We start from the raw sequence: 17,867 nt of genomic DNA, 5'->3' as shown, positions 1-17,867 counted from the left end.
ACAGACTTCTAGCACAACTGTCTTGCAACACACAGGCTTCTAGCACAACTGTCTTGCAACATACAGGCTTCTAGCACAACTATCTTGCAACACACAGGCTACTAGCACAACTGTCTTGCAACACACAGGCTTCTAGCACAACTGTCTTGCAACACACAGGCTTCTAGCACAACTGTATTGCAACATACAGAATTCTAGCACAACTGTCTTGCAACACACAGGCTTCTAGCACAACTGTCTTGCAACATACAGACTTCTAGCACAACTGTCTTGCAACACACAGGCTTCTAGCACAACTGTCTTGCAACACACAGGCTTCTAGCACAACTGTCTTGCAACACACAGGCTTCTAGCACAACTGTCTTGCAACACACAGGCTTCTAGCACAACTGTCTTGCAACACACAGGCTTCTAGCACAACCGTCTTGCAACACACAGGCTTCTAGCACAACTGTCTTGCAACACACAGGCTTCTAGCACAACTGTCTTGCAACACACAGGCTTCTGGCACAACTGTCTTGCAACACACAGGCTTCTAGCACAACTGTCTTGCAACACACAGGCTTCTAGCACAAATGTCTTGCAACACACAGGCTTCTAGCACAACTGTCTTGCAACATACAGGCTTCTAGCACAACTGTCTTGCAACACACAGGCTTCTAGCACAACTGTCTTGCAACACACAGGCTTCTAGCACAAATGTCTTGCAACACATAGGCTTCTAGCACAACTGTCTTGCAACACACAGGCTTCTAGCACAACTGTCTTGCAACACACAGGCTTCTGGCACAACCGTCTTGCAAAACACAGGCTTCTAGCACAACTGTCTTGCAACACACAGGCTTCTAGCACAACTGTCTTGCAACACACAGGCTTCTAGCACAACTGTCTTGCAACACACAGGCTTCTAGCACAACTGTCTTGCAACACACAGGCTTCTAGCACAACTGTCTTGCAACACACAGGCTTCTAGCACAACCGTCTTGCAACACACAGGCTTCTAGCACAACTGTCTTGCAACACACAGGCTTCTAGCACAACTGTCTTGCAACACACAAGCTTCTAGCACAACCGTCTTGCAACATACAGACTTCTAGCACAACTGTCTTGCAACACACAGGCTTCTAGCACAACTGTCTTGCAACATACAGACTTCTAGCACAACTGTCTTGCAACACACAGGCTTCTAGCACAACTGTCTTGCAACACACAGGCTTCTAGCACAACCGTCTTGCAACAAACAGGCTTCTAGCACAACTGTCTTGCAACACACAGGCTTCAAGCACAACCGTCTTGCAACACACAGGCTTCTAGCACAACTGTCTTGCAACACACAGGCTTCTAGCACAACTGTCTTGCAACACACAGGCTTCTAGCACAACTGTCTTGCAACACACAGGCTTCTAGCACAACTGTCTTGCAACACACAGGCTTCTAGCACAACTGTCTTGCAACACACAGGCTTCTAGCACAACTGTCTTGCAACACGCAGGCTTCTAGCACAACTGTCTTGCAACACACAGGCTTCTAGCACAACTGTCTTGCAACACACAGGCTTCTAGCACAACTGTCTTGCAACACACAGGCTTCTAGCACAACTGTCTTGCAACACACAGGCTTCTAGCACCACTGTCTTGCAACACACAGGCTTCTAGCACAACTGTCTTGCAACACACAGGCTTCTAGCACAACTGTCTTGCAACACACAGGCTTCTAGCACAACCGTCTTGCAACACACAGGCTTCTAGCACAACTGTCTTGCAACACACAGGCTTCTAGCACAACTGTCTTGCAACACACAGGCTTCTAGCACAACTGTGTTGCAACACACAGGCTTCTAGCACAACTGTCTTGCAACACACAGGCTTCTAGCACAAACGTCTTGCAACACACAGGCTTCTAGCACAACTGTCTTGCAACACGCAGGCTTCTAGCACAACTGTCTTGGAACACACAGGCTTCTAGCACAACCGTCTTGCAACATACAGACTTCTAGCACAACTGTCTTGCAACACACAGGCTTCTAGCACAACTGTCTTGCAACATACAGTCTTCTAGCACAACTGTCTTGCAACACACAGGCTTCTAGCACAACTGTCTTGCAACACACTGGCTTCTAGCACAACCGTCTTGCAACACACAGGCTTCTAGCACAACTGTCTTGCAACACACTGGCTTCTAGCACAACTGTCTTGCAACACACAGGCTTCTAGCACAACTGTCTTGCAACACACAGGCTTCTAGCACAACTGTCTTGCAACACACAGGCTTCTAGCACAACTGTATTGCAACACACAGACTTCTAGCACAACTGTCTTGCAACACACAGGCTTCTAGCACAACTGTCTTGCAACACACAGGCTTCTAGCACAACTGTCTTGCAACACACAGGCTTCTAGCACAACTGTCTTGCAACACACAGGCTTCTAGCACAACTGTCTTGCAACACACAGGCTTCTAGCACAACTGTCTTGCAACACACAGGCTTCTAGCACAACTTTCTTGCAACACACAGGCTTCTAGCACAACTGTCTCTCAACAACACAGGCTTCTAGCACAACTGTCTTGCAACACACAGGCTTCTAGTACAACTGTCTTGCAACATACAGGCTTCTAGCACAACTGTCTTGCAACACACAGGCTTCTAGCACAACTGTCTTGCAACACACAGGCTTCTAGCACAACTGTCTTGCAAGACACAGGCTTCTAGCACAACTGTCTTGCAACACACAGGCTTCTAGCACAACTGTCTTGCAACACACAGGCTTCTAGCACAACTGTCTTGCAACACACAGGCTTCTAGCACAACTGTCTTGCAACACACAGGCTTCTAGCACAACTGTCTTGCAACACACAGGCTTCTAGCACAACTGTCTTGCAACACACAGGCTTCTAGCACAACTGTCTTGCAACACACAGGCTTCTAGCACAACTGTCTTGCAACAAACAGGCTTCTAGCACAACTGTCTTGCAACACACAGGCTTCTAGCACAACTGTCTTGCAACACACAGGCTTCTAGCACAACTGTCTTGCAACACACAGGCTTCTAGCACAACTGTCTTGCAACACACAGGCTTCTAGCACAACTGTCTTGCAACACACAGGCTTCTAGCACAACTGTCTTGCAACACACAGGCTACTAGCACAACTGTCTTGCAACACACAGGCTTCTGGCACAACTGTCTTGCAACACACAGGCTTCTAGCACAACTGTCTTGCAACACACAGGCTTCTAGCACAACTGTCTTGCAACACACAGGCTTCTAGCACAACTGTCTTGCAACATACAGGCTTCTGGCACAACTGTCTTGCAACACACAGGCTTCTAGCACAACTGTCTTGCAACACACAGGCTTCTAGCACAACTGTCTTGCAACACACAGGCTTCTAGCACAACTGTCTTGCAACACACAGGCTTCTAGCACAACTGTCTTGCAACACACAGGCTTCTAGCACAACTGTCTTGCAACACACAGGCTTCTAGCACAACTGTCTTGCAACACACAGGCTTCTAGCACAACTGTCTTGCAACACACAGGCTTCTAGCACAACTGTCTTGCAACACACAGGCTTCTAGCACAACTGTCTTGCAACACACAGGCTTCTAGCACAACTGTCTTGCAACAAACAGGCTTCTAGCACAACTGTCTTGCAACACACAGGCTTCTAGCACAACTGTCTTGCAACACACAGGCTTCTAGCACAACTGTCTTGCAACACACAGGCTTCTAGCACAACTGTCTTGCAACACACAGGCTTCTAGCACAACTGTCTTGCAACACACAGGCTTCTAGCACAACTGTCTTGCAACACACAGGCTACTAGCACAACTGTCTTGCAACACACAGGCTTCTAGCACAACTGTCTTGCAACACACAGGCTTCTAGCACAACTGTCTTGCAACACACAGGCTTCTAGCACAACTGTCTTGCAACACACAGGCTTCTAGCACAACTGTCTTGCAACACACAGGCTTCTAGCACAACTGTCTTGCAACACACAGGCTTCTAGCACAACTGTCTTGCAACACACAGGCTTCTAGCACAACTGTCTTGCAACACACAGGCTTCTAGCACAACTGTCTTGCAACACACAGGCTTCTAGCACAACTGTCTTGCAACACACAGGCTTCTAGCACAACTGTCTTGCAACACACAGGCTACTAGCACAACTGTCTTGCAACACACAGGCTTCTGGCACAACTGTCTTGCAACACACAGGCTTCTGGCACAACTGTCTTGCAACACACTGGCTTCTGGCACAACTGTCTTGCAACACACAGGCTTCTAGCACAACTGTCTTCCAACACACAGGCTTCTAGCACAACTGTCTTGCAACACACAGGCTTCTAGCACAACTGTCTTGCAACACACAGGCTTCTAGCACAACTGTCTTGCAACACACAGGCTTCTAGCACAACTGTCTTGCAACACACAGGCTTCTAGCACAACTGTCTTGCAACACACAGGCTTCTAGCACAACTGTCTTGCAACACACAGGCTTCTAGCACAACTGTCTTGCAACACACAGGCTTCTAGCACAACTGTCTTGCAACACACAGGCTTCTAGCACAACTGTCTTGCAACACACAGGCTTCTAGCACAACTGTCTTGCAACACACAGGCTTCTAGCACAACTGTCTTGCAACACACAGGCTTCTAGCACAACTGTCTTGCAACACACAGGCTTCTAGCACAACTGTCTTGCAACACACAGGCTTCTAGCACAACTGTCTTGCAACACACAGGCTTCTAGCACAACTGTCTTGCAACACACAGGCTTCTAGCACAACTGTCTTGCAACACACAGGCTTCTAGCACAACTGTCTTGCAACACACAGGCTTCTAGCACAACTGTCTTGCAACACACAGGCTTCTAGCACAACTGTCTTGCAACACACAGGCTTCTAGCACAACTGTCTTGCAACACACAGGCTTCTAGCACAACTGTCTTGCAACACACAGGCTTCTAGCACAACTGTCTTGCAACACACAGGCTTCTAGCACAACTGTCTTGCAACACACAGGCTTCTAGCACAACTGTCTTGCAACACACAGGCTTCTAGCACAACTGTCTTGCAACACACAGGCTTCTAGCACAAATGTCTTGCAACACACAGGCTTCTAGCACAACTGTCTTGCAACACACAGGCTTCTAGCACAACTGTCTTGCAACACACAGGCTTCTAGCACAACTGTCTTGCAACACACAGGCTTCTAGCACAACTGTCTTGCAACACACAGGCTTCTAGCACAACTGTATTGCAACACACAGGCTTCTAGCACAACTGTCTTGCAACACACAGGCTTCTAGCACAACTGTCTTGCAACACACAGGCTTCTAGCACAACTGTCTTGCAACACACAGGCTTCTAGCACAACTGTCTTGCAACACACAGGCTTCTAGCACAACTGTCTTGCAACACACAGGCTTCTAGCACAACTGTCTTTCAACACACAGGCTTCTAGCACAACTGTCTTGCAACACACAGGCTTCTAGCACAACTGTCTTGCAACACACAGGCTTCTAGCACAACTGTCTTGCAACACACAGGCTTCTAGCACAACTGTCTTGCAACACACAGGCTTCTAGCACAACTGTCTTGCAACACACAGGCTTCTAGCACAACTGTCTTGCAACACACAGGCTTCTAGCACAACTGTCTTGCAACACACAGGCTTCTAGCACAACTGTCTTGCAACACACAGGCTTCTAGCACAACTGTCTTGCAACACACAGGCTTCTAGCACAACTGTCTTGCAACACACAGGCTTCTAACACAACTGTCTTGCAACACACAGGCTTCTAGCACAACTGTCTTGCAACACACAGGCTTCTAGCACAACTGTCTTGCAACACACAGGCTTCTAGCACAACTGTCTTGCAACACACAGGCTTCTAGCACAACTGCCTTGCAACAAACAGGCTTCTAGCACAACTGTCTTGCAACACACAGGCTTCTAGCACAACTGCCTTGCAACACACAGGCTTCTAGCACAACTGTCTTGCAACACACAGGCTTCTAGCACAACTGCCTTGCAACACACAGGCTTCTAGCACAACTGTCTTGCAACACACAGGCTTCTAGCACAGCTGTCTTGCAACACACAGGCTTCTAGCACAACTGCCTTGCAACACACAGGCTTCTAGCACAGCTGTCTTGCAACACACAGGCTTCTAGCACAACTGCCTTGCAACACACAGGCTTCTAGCACAGCTGTCTTGCAACACACAGGCTTCTAGCACAACTGTCTTGCAACACACAGGCTTCTAGCACAGCTGTCTTGCAACACACAGGCTTCTAGCACAACTGTCTTGCAACACACAGGCTTCTAGCACAGCTGTCTTGCAACACACAGGCTTCTAGCACAACTGTCTTGCAACACACAGGCTTCTAGCACAGCTGTCTTGCAACACACAGGCTTCTAGCACAACTGTCTTGCAACACACAGGCTTCTAGCACAACTGTCTTGCAACACACAGGCTTCTAGCACAACTGTCTTGCAACACACAGGCTTCTAGCACAACTGTCTTGCAACACACAGGCTTCTAGCACAACTGTCTTGCAACACACAGGCTTCTAGCACAACTGTCTTGCAACACACAGGCTTCTAGCACAACTGTCTTGCAACACACAGGCTTCTAGCACAACTGTCTTGCAACACACAGGCTTCTAGCACAACTGTCTTGCAACACACAGGCTTCTAGCACAACTGTCTTGCAACACACAGGCTTCTAGCACAGCTGTCTTGCAACACACAGGCTTCTAGCACAACTGTCTTGCAACACACAGGCTTCTAGCACAGCTGTCTTGCAACACACAGGCTTCTAGGACAACTGTCTTGCAACACACAGGCTTCTAGCACAACTGTCTTGCAACACACAGGCTTCTAGCACAACTGTCTTGCAACACACAGGCTTCTAGCACAACTGTCTTGCAACACACAGGCTTCTAGCACAACTGTCTTGCAACACACAGGCTTCTAGCACAACTGTCTTGCAACACACAGGCTTCTAGCACAACTGTCTTGCAACACACAGGCTTCTAGCACAACTGTCTTGCAACACACAGGCTTCTAGCACAACTGTCTTGCAACACACAGGCTTCTAGCACAACTGTCTTGCAACACACAGGCTTCTAGCACAACTGTCTTGCAACACACAGGCTTCATCTTTACCCAGAAAATGAGTCTCGTTTTACAGTGTTGAAATGAGTTACGTTATTATTCACAAAGTCCTTGTGTAGTACGTATAACAACACGTGGACACCCATGTTGCCGTCTTACGGTGTTCTGTGATGATTTCATAGTGTTCTTACTTTCACGGTGTTCTTACTTTCACGGTGTTCTTACTTTCACGGTGTTCTTACTTTCACGGTGTTCTTACTTTCACGGTGTTCTTACTTTCACGGTGTTCTTACTTTCACGGTGTTCTTACTTTCACGGTCATGCTCACAATAGAGCAACTGATATCATGCTCACACTAGAGCAACTGATATCATGCTCACACTAGAGCAACTGATGTCATGCTCACATTAGAGCAGCTGATGTCATGCTCACACTAGAGCAGCTGATATCATGCTCACACTAGAGCAACTGATGTCATGCTCACATTAGAGCAGCTGATGTCATGCTCACACTAGAGCAGCTGATGTCATGCTCACACTAGAGCAACTGATGTCATGCTCACACTAGAGCAACTGATGTCATGCTCACACTAGAGCAGCTGATGTCATGCTCACAATAGAGCAACTGATATCATGCTCACACTAGAGCAACTGATGTCATGCTCACACTAGAGCAGCTGATGTCATGCTCACACTAGAGCAACTGATGTCATACTCACACTAGAGCAGCTGAGGTCATGCTCACATTAGAGCAGCTGATGTCATGCTCACACTAGAGCAACTGATGTCATGCTCACACTAGAGCAGCTGAGGTCATGCTCACATTAGAGCAGCTGATGTCATGCTCACACTAGAGCAACTGATGTCATGCTCACACTAGAGCAGCTGATGTCATGCTCACACTAGAGCAGCTGAGGTCATGCTCACATTAGAGCAGCTGATGTCATGCTCACACTAGAGTAGCTGATGTCATGCTCACACTAGAGCAACTGATGTCATGCTCACACTAGAGCAACTGATGTCATGCTCACACTAGAGCAGCTGGTGTCATGCTCACAATAGAGCAACTGATATCATGCTCACACTAGAGCAACTGATGTCATGCTCACTAGAGCAGCTGATGTCATGCTCACACTAGAGCAACTGATGTCATACTCACACTAGAGCAGCTGAAGTCATGCTCACATTAGAGCAGCTGATGTCATGCTCACATTAGAGCAGCTGATGTCATGCTCACACCAGAGCAACTGATGTCATGCTCACACTAGAGCAACTGATGCCATGCTCACATTAGAGCAACTGATGTCATGCTCACACTAGAGCAGCTGATGTCATGCTCACACTAGAGCAGCTGCTGCTGCGGACTGTTACTGTAGGTTTCTTGGACCTCCTATTGCATACTGCTGTCATGGACACTGGGTCACGTGCCGTCATGGACACTGGGTCCCGTGCTGTCATGGACACTGGGTCACGTGCTGTCATGGACACTGGGTCCTGTGCTGTCATGGACACTGGGTCACGTGCTGTAATGGACACTGGGTCCCGTGCTGTCATGGACACTGGGTCCCGTGCTGTCATGGACACTGGGTCCCGTGCTGTCATGGACACTGGGTCCCGTGCTGTCATGGACACTGTGTCACGTGCTGTCATGGACACTGGGTCCCGTGCTGTCATAGACACTGGGTCCCGTGCTGTCATGGACACTGGGTCCTGTGCTGTCATGGACACTGGGTCACGTGCTGTAATGGACACTGGGTCCCGTGCTGTCATGGACACTGGGTCCCGTGCTGTCATGGACACTGGGTCCCGTGCTGTCATGGACACTGGGTCCCGTGCTGTCATGGACACTGTGTCACGTGCTGTCATGGACACTGGGTCCCGTGCTGTCATGGACACTGGGTCCCGTGCTGTCATGGACACTGGGTCCCGTGCTGTCATGGACACTGGGTCACGTGCTGTCATGGACACTGTGTCACGTGCGGTCATGGACACTGGGTCACGTGCTGTCATGGACACTGGGTCACGTGCTGTCATGGACACTGGGTCACGTGCTGTCATGGACACTGGGTCACGTGCTGTCATGGACACTGTGTAACGTGCTGTCATGGACACTGGGTCCCGTGCTGTCATGGACACTGGGTCACGTGCTGTCATGGACACTGGGTCACGTGCTGTCATGGACACTGGGACACGTGCTGTCATGGACACTGGGTCACGTGCTGTCATGGACACTGGGTCACGTGCTGTCATGGACACTGTGTAACGTGCTGTCATGGACACTGGGTCCCGTGCTGTCATGGACACTGGGTCCCGTGCTGTCATGGACACTGGGTCCCGTGCTGTCATGGACACTGTGTCACGTGCTGTCATGGACACTGGGTCCCGTGCTGTCATGGACACTGGGTCCCGTGCTGTCATGGACACTGGGTCCCGTGCTGTCATGGACACTGGGTCACGTGCTGTCATGGACACTGTGTCACGTGCGGTCATGGACACTGGGTCACGTGCTGTCATGGACACTGGGTCACGTGCTGTCATGGACACTGGGTCACGTGCTGTCATGGACACTGGGTCACGTGCTGTCATGGACACTGTGTAACGTGCTGTCATGGACACTGGGTCCCGTGCTGTCATGGACACTGGGTCACGTGCTGTCATGGACACTGGGTCACGTGCTGTCATGGACACTGGGTCACGTGCTGTCATGGACACTGTGTCACGTGCTGTCATGGACACTGGGTCACGTGCTGTCATGGACACTGTGTAACGTGCTTTCATGGACACTGGGTCCCGTGCTGTCATGGACACTGGGTCCCGTGCTGTCATGGACACTGGGTCCCGTGCTGTCATGGACACGGGGTCCCGTGCTGTCATGGACACTGGGTCACGTGCTGTCATGGACACTGGGTCACGTGCTGTCATGGACACTGGGTCACGTGCTGTCATGGACACTGGGTCACGTGCTGTCATGGACACTGTGTAACGTGCTGTCATGGACACTGGGTCCCGTGCTGTCATGGACACTGGGTCCCGTGCTGTCATGGACACTGGGTCCCGTGCTGTCATGGACACGGGGTCCCGTGCTGTCATGGACACTGGGTCACGTGCTGTCATGGACACTGGGTCACGTGCTGTCATGGACACTGGGTCAAGTGCTGTCATGGACACTGTGTAACGTGCTGTCATGGACACTGGGTCCCGTGCTGTCATGGACACTGGGTCACGTGCTGTCATGGACACTGTGTCACGTGCGGTCATGGACACTGGGTCACGTGCTGTCATGGACACTGGGTCACGTGCTGTCATGGACACTGGGTCACGTGCTGTCATGGACACTGGGTCACGTGCTGTCATGGACACTGTGTAACGTGCTGTCATGGACACTGGGTCCCGTGCTGTCATGGACACTGGGTCCCGTGCTGTCATGGACACTGGGTCCCGTGCTGTCATGGACACGGGGTCCCGTGCTGTCATGGACACTGGGTCACGTGCTGTCATGGACACTGTGTCACGTGCGGTCATGGACACTGGGTCACGTGCTGTCATGGACACCGGGTCACGTGCTGTCATGGACACTGGGTCACGTGCTGTCATGGACACTGGGTCACGTGCTGTCATGGACACTGTGTAACGTGCTGTCATGGACACTGGGTCCCGTGCTGTCATGGACACTGGGTCACGTGCTGTCATGGACAGTGCCCCGTGCTGTCATGGACACTGTGTCACGTGCTGTCATGGACACTGGGTCACGTGCTGTCATGGACACTGGGTCACGTGCTGTCATGGACACTGGGTCACGTGCTGTCATGGACACTGGGTCACGTGCTGTCATGGACACTGGGTCACGTGCTGTCATGGACACTGTGTCACGTGTGGTCATGGACACTGGGTCACGTGCTGTCATGGACAGTGTCCCTTGCTGTCATGGACACTGTGTCACGTGCTGTCATGGACACTGTGTCACGTGCTGTCATGGACACTGGGTCACGTGCTGTCATGGACACTGGGTCACGTGCTGTCATGGACACTGGGTCACGTGCTGTCATGGACACTGGGTCACGTGCTGTCATGGACACTGGGTCACGTGCTGTCATGGACACTGGGTCACGTGCTGTCATGGACACTGGGTCCCGCGCTGTCATGGACACTGGGTCCCGTGCTGTCATGGACACTGGGTCACGTGCTGTCATGGACACTGGGTCACGTGCTGTCATGAACACTGGGTCACGTGCTGTCATGGACACTGGGTCACGTGCTGTCATGGACACTGGGTCACGTGCTGTCATGGACACTGGGTCACGTGCTGTCATGGACACTGGGTCCCGCGCTGTCATGGACACTGGGTCCCGTGCTGTCATGGACACTGGGTCCCGCGCTGTCATGGACACTGGGTCCCGTGCTGTCATGGACACTGGGTCACGTGCTGTCATGGACACTGGGTCACGTGCTGTCATGGACACTGTGTAACGTGCTGTCATGGACACTGGGTCCCGTGCTGTCATGGACACTGGGTCACGTGCTGTCATGGACAGTGCCCCGTGCTGTCATGGACACTGTGTCACGTGCTGTCATGGACACTGGGTCACGTGCTGTCATGGACACTGGGTCACGTGCTGTCATGGACACTGGGTCACGTGCTGTCATGGACACTGGGTCACGTGCTGTCATGGACACTGGGTCACGTGCTGTCATGGACACTGTGTCACGTGTGGTCATGGACACTGGGTCACGTGCTGTCATGGACAGTGTCCCTTGCTGTCATGGACACTGTGTCACGTGCTGTCATGGACACTGTGTCACGTGCTGTCATGGACACTGGGTCACGTGCTGTCATGGACACTGGGTCACGTGCTGTCATGGACACTGGGTCACGTGCTGTCATGGACACTGGGTCACGTGCTGTCATGGACACTGGGTCACGTGCTGTCATGGACACTGGGTCACGTGCTGTCATGGACACTGGGTCCCGCGCTGTCATGGACACTGGGTCACGTGCTGTCATGGACACTGGGTCACGTGCTGTCATGGACACTGGGTCACGTGCTGTCATGGACACTGGGTCACGTGCTGTCATGGACACTGGGTCACGTGCTGTCATGGACACTGGGTCACGTGCTGTCATGGACACTGGGTCCCGCGCTGTCATGGACACTGGGTCCCGTGCTGTCATGGACACTGGGTCCCGCGCTGTCATGGACACTGGGTCCCGTGCTGTCATGGACACTGGGTCCCGTGCTGTCATGGACACTGGGTCCCGTGCTGTCATGGACACTGGGTCCCGTGCTGTCATGGACACTGGGTCCCGTGCTGTCATGGACACTGGGTCCCGTGCTGTCATGGACACTGGGTCCCGTGCTGTCATGGACACTGGGTCACGTGCTGTCATGGACACTGGGTCCCGTGCTGTCATGGACACTGGGTCACGTGCTGTCATGGACACTGGGTCACGTGCTGTCATGGACACTGGGTCCCGTGCTGTCATGGACACTGGGTCCCGTGCTGTCATGGACACTGGGTCCCGTGCTGTCATGGACACTGGGTCCCGTGCTGTCATGGACACTGGGTCACGTGCTGTCATGGACACTGGGTCCCGTGCTGTCATGGACACTGGGTCCCGTGCTGTCATGGACACTGGGTCACGTGCTGTCATGGACACTGGGTCCCGTGCTGTCATGGACACTGGGTCACGTGCTGTCATGGACACTGGGTCCCGTGCTGTCATGGACACTGGGTCCCGTGCTGTCATGGACACTGGGTCCCGTGCTGTCATGGACACTGGGTCCCGTGCTGTCATGGACACTGGGTCCCGTGCTGTCATGGACACTGGGTCCCGTGCTGTCATGGACACTGGGTCCCGTGCTGTCATGGACACTGGGTCCCGTGCTGTCATGGACACTGGGTCCCGTGCTGTCATGGACACTGGGTCACGTGCTGTCATGGACACTGGGTCCCGTGCTGTCATGGACACTGGGTCCCGTGCTGTCATGGACACTGGGTCCCGTGCTGTCATGGACACTGGGTCCCGTGCTGTCATGGACACTGGGTCACGTGCTGTCATGGACACTGGGTCCCGTGCTGTCATGGACACTGGGTCCCGTGCTGTCATGGACACTGGGTCCCGTGCTGTCATGGACACTGGGTCCCGTGCTGTCATGGACACTGGGTCCCGTGCTGTCATGGACACTGGGTCCCGTGCTGTCATGGACACTGGGTCACGTGCTGTCATGGACACTGGACACTGGGTCCCGTGCTGTCATGGACACTGGGTCACGTGCTGTCATGGACACTGGGTCACGTGCTGTCATGGACACTGGGTCCCGTGCTGTCATGGACACTGGGTCCCGTGCTGTCATGGACACTGGGTCCCGTGCTGTCATGGACACTGGGTCCCGTGCTGTCATGGACACTGGGTCACGTGCTGTCATGGACACTGGGTCCCGTGCTGTCATGGACACTGGGTCCCGTGCTGTCATGGACACTGGGTCACGTGCTGTCATGGACACTGGGTCCCGTGCTGTCATGGACACTGGGTCACGTGCTGTCATGGACACTGGGTCCCGTGCTGTCATGGACACTGGGTCCCGTGCTGTCATGGACACTGGGTCACGTGCTGTCATGGACACTGGGTCCCGTGCTGTCATGGACACTGGGTCCCGTGCTGTCATGTACACTGGGTCACGTGCTGTCATGGACACTGGGTCCCGTGCTGTCATGGACACTGGGTCCCGTGCTGTCATGGACACTGGGTCCCGTGCTGTCATGGACACTGGGTCCCGTGCTGTCATGGACACTGGGTCCCGTGCTGTCATGGACACTGGGTCCCGTGCTGTCATGGACACTGGGTCACGTGCTGTCATGGACACTGGGTCCCGTGCTGTCATGGACACTGGGTCCCGTGCTGTCATGGACACTGGGTCCCGTGCTGTCATGGACACTGGGTCACGTGCTGTCATGGACACTGGGTCCCGTGCTGTCATGGACACTGGGTCACGTGCTGTCATGGACACTGGGTCACGTGCTGTCATGGACACTGGGTCCCGTGCTGTCATGGACACTGGGTCCCGTGCTGTCATGGACACTGGGTCCCGTGCTGTCATGGACACTGGGTCACGTGCTGTCATGGACACTGGGTCCCGTGCTGTCATGGACACTGGGTCACGTGCTGTCATGGACACTGTGTCACGTGCGGTCATGGACACTGGGTCACGTGCTGTCATGGACACTGGGTCCCGTGCTGTCATGGACACTGGGTCCCGTGCTGTCATGGACACTGGGTCACGTGCTGTCATGGACACTGGGTCACGTGCTGTCATGGACACTGGGTCACGTGCTGTCATGGACACTGGGTCACGTGCTGTCATGGACACTGGGTCCCGTGCTGTCATGGACACTGTGTCACGTGCGGTCATGGACACTGGGTCACGTGCTGTCATGGACACTGTGTCACGTGCGGTCATGGACACTGGGTCACGTGCTGTCATGGACACTGGGTCCCGTGCTGTCATGGACACTGGGTCCCGTGCTGTGTTCTTTTTTCATGGTCACTGTAGGAAAGTTACTTAACTGTGTTTTAATGATGAATCTTAACAAACTGCTTCACTCTGCTCTCAGAGTCAGTCTTGACAAACTGCTTCACTCTGCTCTCAGAGTCAGTCACTCTGCTCTCAGAGTCAGTCACTCTGCTCTCAGAGTCAGTCACTCTGCTCTCAGAGTCAGTCTTGACAAACTGCTTCACTCTGCTCTCAGAGTCAGTCTTGACAAACTGCTTCACTCTGCTCTCAGAGTCAGTCACTCTGCTCTCAGAGTCAGTCACTCTGCTCTCAGAGTCAGTCACTCTGCTCTCAGAGTCAGTCTTAACAAACTGCTTCACTCTGCTCTCAGAGTCAGTCACTCTGCTCTCAGAGTCAGTCACTCTGCTCTCAGAGTCAGTCTTGACAAACTGCTTCACTCTGCTCTCAGAGTCAGTCTTGACAAACTGCTTCACTCTGCTCTCAGAGTCAGTCACTCTGCTCTCAGAGTCAGTCACTCTGCTCTCAGAGTCAGTCTTAACAAACTGCTTCACTCTGCTCTCAGAGTCAGTCACTCTGCTCTCAGAGTCAGTCTTAACAAACTGCTTCACTCTGCTCTCAGAGTCAGTCACTGCTCTCAGAGTCAGTCACTCTGCTCTCAGAGTCAGTCACTCTGCTCTCAGAGTCAGTCACTCTGCTCTCAGAGTCAGTCTTGACAAACTGCTTCACTCTGCTCTCAGAGTCAGTCTTGATTAACTTGTGTCGTGGTCTCTTTCGGTCACTGTTAACTTTATTTGCATGATCTTGTTAAGCATTCACAACATTTTTGAGTCAAAATTATCACATTTTTTCAACCGATTTGCGGAAATTTGCTTAATCCTACTTTTGTATTATGAAGACAAGTTCAGGCACTAATATCTGTCACACTAATCCATTAATCCTGTAATGTATGTGTTCTATTGCCTTTCCCAAATTTTTGGGTTTGAGTGACCTTACCGGTCATTTTGTAACGTCTTTAAAATATTAACATGTATTATTGTGTATTGGTAATTCATGGCGGAGGAGCGACGACAGATGGGAAAGAAGTACAGAGAATGTGTTCATGAGGTGAAGAGGAAGTCATAGACGACGCAATACATCAGTTTGAGCTATGAAATCAAAGACTGTATGTTGAAGGTTGGGCTTTACTAGAGGAAGACAGTCAATAAATGGCATGAGGAAAATTACTGTCTGTCCAAGAGATAACCTAATGTGTACAAAAATTGACAGTCGAATTTATTTGATTTAAAACGAGATATAGGACTGACAAAATTAATGAAAACACAATTATATGTATGTCAATATAACTTTCTAACACAATGTACACTTCTAGGTAGCCCTCCAGAATCTCCAGAAAAATTCTGAATAGGCGGTTTTATAAGCACTTTTTCTCACAACCGACCTCGACGAGAAGATATCAGTCAGAAACATAACTGTAACTATATTAAAATGGCTAGTTGGTCACTATCTCAGAGCAACGACTTTACCAGTGATCCCAGATGGACTGAGACACAACTGGAGGATCCTCGTCCACACAATGTGCAGAGTAATCGGAAACAGTGAACACTTAGCTAGTGTTGGGAGAGATAACCTGGCTAGAGATTATCTCTATGAAGACTTAAAGAAACTTGCTCATGATGCAAACTGGGAAAAGATAACATTTTCTCAGCAGAGTAATCAAATCAGAATTAGTAAATAATAGATTACGTAATGTCTTAGATTACCTAATCTACCTAATCTTAGATTACCTTATCTATCCAGTCTAAAAGAAAAGTGGTGATAGTCAACTTAAGATTACATTGTCAAATTACGCAGGTAAAAATACAGATACTAAAAGCAAAATGAAGAAATATTTTTGAGGAATCAAAACACTACTAATTTCTTGCGAGTGTGTACGACAACGATCAGGGGAAGAGCAGCCTCATATAATTGTATACAAGAGCAACTTACATCAAGGACGCCATTAAAATTAGTAATAAATATGTTTGCCTTCACAAAAAAAGATATTCAGAGATATTTTTTTTCTAGGAAGTTCTTTCATGCTGGTGGAGAGTTCTGCATCCAAGGAACTGTAGCTGATCTACACTTTTTTTTTTTTTTTTGTAAATAAAAACTAATTTTCCTCCCCCTATGTTTAAAAGCTTTCTCGAGGAAATTAGTAGTTCTGAAGGAAACAAATTACACAATACCACATCACCTCAGACATGTTTACCATACATGCCTTCTTGCCCTGACGAAGACTTCTTAATGAAATTTCATGCAAAGGAAACTTATTGAACCGTTGTATAATGTTTTTAATAATTCGCTGTAAACAGGTGTCCTGCCGGAGAAGATGTGAGAGATGATCACTGTAAAAAGGAATCATGAAGTAATTACTGCCCAGACAGCTTTTTGTTATCTCAAGTTCATGTTTGTGTGGTTGTTAATGATTTATTCTGTGTAAGACCTGTTATTGTCTTTATCTATCTCTTGTATTGTATTGTTCTAAATAAAATAAAAAAAAAAAAAAACTCAACGGTGAGCTAGCTATTAGACTCAGTAATTGCAGTTGCACAAAATTTGGTCAATGACTCTCACCATGGATTTATCTAAATTCTTTCTTGCCAAACACATTTAATTTGTTTTCATTACGATATTTGAGGCAGAGTACTCATGCAGCTTATATTCACATGAGAACGTTAAAGAGAGTTACAGCGCATATTAGAGGTGAAGAATGTCTCGTGTATCGAGGTCAAGTTCACTGAGAAGCAAAACAGAGTTTGCATAAATGGCTAGAAGATGGACCGGTAAAAAGTAGTGTTCCATAGAAATTTGTTTTGGGCATTATGTGTTTCGTAGGATTAACTAACGACATTGATCAAAATTCTTCGTTCAAATAAAACAAAAAAACAAAGTGACACCAGGATAAGTTTTGGTTGCAAAAAGTGATGTTATTCTAGGAAGACGAAGCTCTAATTCTGGGAAACGAAATAACGTCTGCTTTCAGAAACTTGATAATGTAGAACATAATCATATCGCATGAGAAAATAATTTACAAGTCCTGGTTATTTAAAATCTTAATCCAAAATAAAAATGTTGAGATTATACCTCAGTTCAATGCAACATTGGTTAAACATGATTTAGATAATGCGGTATTTTCCTCATCTGTGTATTACGAAATGTATGGAATGAATGAGTACAGAAATGCACGATG

Source organism: Cherax quadricarinatus, chromosome 11, assembly GCF_038502225.1.
Source record: "Cherax quadricarinatus isolate ZL_2023a chromosome 11, ASM3850222v1, whole genome shotgun sequence".
NCBI lineage: Eukaryota > Metazoa > Arthropoda > Malacostraca > Decapoda > Parastacidae > Cherax > Cherax quadricarinatus.
The sequence above is the reverse complement of the archived record's forward strand: the minus strand, read 5'-3'. Positions refer to the sequence as shown.